Here is a 6565-nt window from a genome sequence, read left to right as displayed (position 1 = left end):
AGATGAAACCCTCATTATTATCAGCCGTCCAACAACATCAATTTGCTGGAAATCCTACGGACGACCCTAATGAACATTTGACCAAGTTTGTGTAGTACGCAGACATTGTGAAGGCGAATGGTGTATCTCAAAATGCGATAAGACTACGCCTCTTTCCTTTCTCTCTAAGAGACAGAGCTTGGGCTTGGTTGCAATCCTTTCCATCCAACTCGGTTACAACATGGGAAGAACTGAAGAACATTTTCTTATCCCGATATTTTCCGCCAAGGAAAACTGCTATGCTGAGAGCTCAAATCAACAGATTTTGACAAAAAAATGCAGAATCTCTCTATGACATGTGGGAGAGATACAAAGACATGATGAGGATATGTCCACATCACAGTCTCGAAGACTGGGTGATCATTCACGCATTTTACAATGGGCTTCTGTATAACACAAGATTGACAGTAGACGCTGCCGCGGGTGGTGAACTTATGGACAAGCCATACAACAAAGCATATCAACTCATTGAAAACATGCCCCAAAACCATTGCCAATGGGAAGGTGAAAGAACCCCATTAGAAAAGTCCCAAACAAAAAGTGGAATGTACGAAATCAGTAGCCTTGACCATGTCCATGCAAAGGTAGATGCCCTTGTTCAAAAGCTAGACAACTTGACCATACCACCCGCAGCCACCGTGGCTGACGTGACTCCAAACTGTGAGTTATGTGGAACTCCTGGACACACTGCACCAGAATGTCAGATATTAGTAGGAGTCCCAACTGATCAAGTGAATTACACACAAGGAAATCCTTATTCGAATACGTATAACCCAGATTGGAAAAATCATCCTAACTCTTTGTATAAGAATAACAACGCCCTGTACGCACCTGGCCAAGCACCCGCTGTTCCGCCTGGATATCAAAAGCCAGCTAATAATGCTCTTAACATGCCTAGGAAGTCCAACCTTGAACTAATGATGGAAAGCTTAATAGCTACCAAAGCTCAAACAAAAAAAGACTTCTTGAACCAAAACATACATACTAGCGAGCAACTTAAACAATTAGCGAGCAAAGTAGACGCCTTAGCCACCCACAATAAAATGCTTGAAACACAGATTTCACAAGTGGCTCAACCACAATCATCTACTTTTTCTCCCGCTGGCACATTTCCTGGACAACCGCAACCTAATCCGAAAGGACATGCAAATTCCGTTATATTGAGGAGTGGAAAAGAATTAGACGGACCCGTAGATCCAAGACTCCAAAATCCTTCCATGTACCAAAAACTTAACAAAGCAATAATTGAGAAGGTAAGTGAACCGAATGAGAAGGAAGATAGTACCTAAGAGGCCGAACAGAAAGAACAACCTTATGTGCCTCCACCACCTTATAAACCACCCTTTCCGTATCCTCAAAGACTCGCAAATTCAAAAACTTCAAGGCAATTTAGGAAATTGTAAGACCCTAATTTTGACCCTAAGATCCCTCATGGCATCATGTTATTGCACAAGTGCATTGCCTCAAGGATCATAGCATGTTTGGCTCTTTAACCCTAGGGTTGGGACTTGTTTGAGTGTTTTGAGACTACCAAGCATGCTTGTATTGTATATTATTGCATTTCTTATTTGATTACTAACCAAAAGTACAAAAATATGTCACTAACTCTTTTTGTTTTGAAGCTCAAGTGATTATGTGCTCCAATGCTCATAGGAGGCTCCTAAGCCCAATGAAATGGCTAGATGAAGATGAGAAGAAGCATGACAGTGGTCCACAAAGATCCTAATCATAATATATGTCTCCCAAGTATCTCAATTTTCCAATTTGATCAAGATAACCTAAAGGGCTTGAGGACTGTTTCCCAAGGAAACCCTAATTTCACTCTGCTTTGACTGTGCCTTACCCATGAAGCAACCTCAACCCATGATCAAATTTAATCATGGTAAGTTCTTTCATTCATCATTTTATGCATATATGAGTCTATTTGAGGATCCTAAATCATTTATTCATCAAGATTGGAAGTTTGGCCTTGAAAAGTTGACCAGTTAACTCATCTAACTAAGCTGAGCACCATTGAGATATAACTTAATATGTGTTTGTCAAATGAAGATGACCCCAAGAGAAAACCTGTTCCTAAGAACCATAGGAACAACTTTCAGGTTCATCAAAAATCCATTTGAAACTTTGAAGGTCATCATTCATTTCAAAATATTATAGGTCATTTTGACTGAAACCCTAATTTTTGGTCAACTTACTAAGGGCATAACCTCCTTAATTTTTATGCTTTTGAGGTGAGACTAAATGAATTGGAAATCTTGAGATATCTAATTCAAATGTTATGTTGGACAAAATTTCATAATCCTAAAAGAAATACATCTGATAATGCAAAATATTATAAGTCATCTTGGACCTAATTCATTGAATTTGAAAAAATACCCAACTTCAAATGCCCATAACTTTGTCATAGAAAATCCAAATGATGAAAACTGTAAGTCTAAATTGATCATATTGAAAAGATATACAACTTTAATGTTGAAAGTTTTTTCATTTGAAGCTTGCATCATGAAAACAGAGGAGCTTAATTAAGTTTGCTTTTGGTGAAATTTTTCAAAGTGTTTTGAATATGTTTTGTACTCGGATTTTCACATCCAGTTTTCATCAATTTCCAAATTCCAAATGAATTTTTGCCCAACATGACATTTTTTTCCTTATTCCAAGGGCTTTCCAACCATTACTCACATTACTCATTTGGATGTACCATTTGTGAGTTTCGAAATTATCTTCATTTATGTGCATTTTGGTATTTTATGATGAAACTTGAGTATGGAAGCCTGTCCAGTCCAATGCACACGACCATTTGCTCTCTACATGATCTCAGCTAGCTTTTGCAGCCATCATTGCACACGCCTGTACAGGCCCATGCAATGCATTTTCAATTTGCCATGCACATGAAAGAAGTGTGATCATTTGATACTTTCAGCTATAAATAGAGGTTCCCTCTCATTCATTCATCAACCTTTTGGGAGATCTGAATTGCAGCAGCATTGAAACCATAACCATACCAAAGGAATTTTTCAGAATTTTTTCTCACTTTCGAGCTTGAAATTCAGCATCATTAGCTGATCTTCAAAGCCTAATTCCTTAGCCTTTCACTTCCACTACATCCATAGATCAAAGAGGAGCAAAGAACTTATAGGTTTCGTGGCCAGGGGTGCTTCAATTCAGAGGTATATATTCAAACTTTTTGGATCTAAAACTCTCATTTCAATGTAGCATTCTTGTGTTTGTGTGGTTTTCTGAAGTCCTCACACTTGAGGCAAGCTTGTGATGCTTTCAATTTTCCATTTCATGAACTTTCAGTTTGAACACCATGATCTTCTCCTTCACATTTCTCTCAATATAGGAAGAGTGAGGAAGATCCATGGATACAATGATGATCTACATCACACGAGCTTCATTTCCATGTCCTTGTTTTCCATTTTCATTAAACTTTTTTTTCTCTGCAACTGGTGGCCGGATTCTGTTGCCTCGCCAGAGAAGATGGTGGATTCCACCACCACCACTACGTGTCTTGTTTCCTGGCCATTGGATCTGGATGCCACGATCTAATCTTGATCCTCCATTGTGTTTACTTATTTTAATACATGGTATGGCGCGTTTGACTTGGACATACCGTGCTCCCTATGATCTGGATCCTTCATTAATGCCACGTCAATTAATGAGTTACATCCTGTGGCGCTGGTTTTTTCCATTTATTCTATTTTCATTTTATTTTAAGTTAATTCATTTGATTTTCAAAAATTCATAAAAAAATTCATTTGAAGTCATAAAAATATGAGACCAATTCCAATATTTTTCTTGAAAAATCTAGTTTCATATTTTGATATTTAATTCTTTTTGTGACTTCATTTGATATTTTTTATAGATTATTTAATTTTTAATAGTTTTAAGTCATTTTAAAATACTTTCTGACTTTTAAAAAATCCAAAAATATTTTCCTAGCATTTATGGATCATGATAAGTCAATGAAAAATAGTCTCATCAATTTCTTATTTGATTTGAGATTATTTGAGATTTTAATTCATATTGTGCTATTTTTTAATTTTTTTTAATTGTTTTTAATTGCATTCTGATTTAAAAAATTGTTGAGAAAATTAGTCAAAGCTTGTTTGACTATGTTGAACCTATGAGAATTTAATTGGACTTATTGGAGTTGTTTTGAATTGAATTTGAGGTTTGACCTTAGTTGTTTATTTTTTATTTGCATTTTATTTTAATTCAAAAAAATACCAAAAAAATACCATTGACTCTTTGACTTGTTATCTTCATTTCTCTCCTGTTTGGTGTTGGTTGATGTTGATTTGATTCACATTTGATCAATTGGATTTGGTTGTGGTCTTCTTTTTCCCCTCCCTTTCATCTTCATCCATTTCTTTCCATCAATGGTTAATGAGTTAAAGTCTTATGGTTGGTCTTGACAAATGAGAAGTTTAACCTTCTTTGATCCAAACCAAATTCAACTTGATCCATGATCAAGTGAGTTGTTTTGTATCCAAGATAGGTTGCTTCTTAGTCAAGCAAATAACCTAAAGTCAATACAAGGCCCTTTCCCTTTTGTTTTGGCATGGCAAGTTTATGGAGCTTGGCTTACTAGTCATGATCTCCAACTTGTGTTCTTTGCCTATATTTTTATTGACCGATCTCAGATAGGTGTGACTACTACATTAGTCCACTTACGATTGCTTAACATAGCGCTACATTGTCTTATGACAAGCTAACATAACTTCACTAATTACTAACTTTAATTTGAGTTTTTAATTTCTTGCCATTTACTTTTAATGCCATTTATTTCTTGCTCATTATTCATATTGATTTTCACTTTGCTCACTTGAGCATATATTTTATGTTTATGTTATTTTTCTTTTGCTCATTTGAGCCAATTATTTTTCTTATGCTTAAAGGAGTTCAAGAGCATCTAGACCTCATTCCTTTAGAATGCAACACTTGTTGAAGAGCAACTAGGCCTCATGCCTTTAGAATGCTAAAATTCAAAGTTGATCTCAAAGGACTTCTCCTCCAAACTTATTCTTTGTCCATTCCTCTTTTTGTGTGGTGAATCTTTTGATGTTTGCTTTTGTGTGATAGGGATCCCATCTTGAGATTGTGAAAAGAGAACCATTGTCATGAGTAGCCAAGTTAAGAGCTAAGCCAAATGGAGATCCTAGGAGCTTGAGTTCAATTGTTTGATTGCTGGTTTGTATGCTAAGTCCAAAGGAAAGGAGCATCTTGAGTCATCTCTATGACTTAAAGAAAAGGAACTCCAAGGGTTTTATCTTTCCCCTATTATCTTTGTATGCTTTAAGACTATCCCTTCTCTTCTTCTCCCCACTCTAACCAAGCCAAAAATCTTTTTCTTCAAACTTTAACTTTGTTTCAAATTAGAAACCTAGGCCTTAAGCCTTTGACTTTTCAAAACCACTTTCTTCAATACTCATTATGAATAAATCTTAATTCAACTTTGACTTCATTTTGTAAATAAGTCTAACTTGTAAATATAACTCACTTCAAGTTGTTTTTGTGGTTCCAATGGCCACTTGTTAAAACTCTTCAAAAACATTAGTCATAGGTTTGAGTTATCATAGTGGTTGATGCAAATCTCACCTCATCCTTAGTGATTGGATTATAAGTCTTCCATGCTTATTATATGGTTAACCCCTTACCAGTATGTTGAAGCCTTCCTCACATGGTGGATTGTTGGTTTAAGTTGAGTTTTCTCCATTTGATAACAAAAGACCTTAAGGCTTTTGATCAAATCAATTCACCAATCTTTTGAGATTTTTTACTCCGAACTACGAGGTCTTGATCCTCCTTTTTGATGGTACGTAGGCAATGGGTTCATCCATTCAAACAACAAAATTTGTAAATATAATCTATTCTTTTCTCATCCCTTCATTCTTTTTGCACAAATCTTTTCACAAATACTAGTCTACAACACATATTTGCAAAAAGGGTTCCCTTAGAGTGCTAAGGATGTTTTGGGTGCGTAAAACCTTCCCATTTCATAACCAACCCCCTTACCTAGATCTCTGACATTTTTTATTAGTTTTTGATTTGAAAAACTTCTTACTTGGCTTTTGTTCGCTTTTTAGCCTTTCCTTTGGACAAATAAAAGTGCGGTGGCGACTCGAATTGTATGTTGACTTTTGGTTTAGTCAATAAACCTAAAGGTAACGAAAACCCCGCTACAGAAAAGTGGCGACTCTGCTGGGGAATATTCTTCTCTAGTGGGTTTAGCCTACTTTTTGCTTGTATGTGTTGTATGTTTATATTTGTGACATATTTTTTTTGCAAATTTGGGATGAATGTATTGTTTGTAATGTATGAATTGCTTGATATATTAATTGCTTGATATATTAATTGCTTGTATGCTTGGTGGTTTCTTGTGAGATGAGTTCTATACCCGAACTCGAGTGCACTTATGATAGGAGAATGGCGTAGCCTTGTTGACTTGTGTGGAGTTATTCCTTAACAAGTTAACTTGCAAGTCCATTCACTTGGTGGAGGTCTTGTTGGGATCAATAATGTC

General features: G+C 35.9%; 1 non-coding gene across 1 annotated transcript; it reads right to left on the bottom strand.

The window, feature by feature from the left end:
* Nucleotides 1-278: 278 nt before the first annotated feature.
* Nucleotides 279-385, bottom strand: LOC127108962 (small nucleolar RNA R71). The gene has a single exon (XR_007796455.1). It is a non-coding gene; the product is annotated as a small nucleolar RNA R71 (small nucleolar RNA).
* Nucleotides 386-6565: the final 6180 nt, after the last annotated feature.

The sequence above is a fragment of the Lathyrus oleraceus genome, chromosome 7 (genome assembly GCF_024323335.1).
Source record: "Lathyrus oleraceus cultivar Zhongwan6 chromosome 7, CAAS_Psat_ZW6_1.0, whole genome shotgun sequence".
NCBI classification, from domain to species: domain Eukaryota; kingdom Viridiplantae; phylum Streptophyta; class Magnoliopsida; order Fabales; family Fabaceae; genus Lathyrus; species Lathyrus oleraceus.
This window is presented reverse-complemented; position numbering and strand designations above follow the sequence as displayed.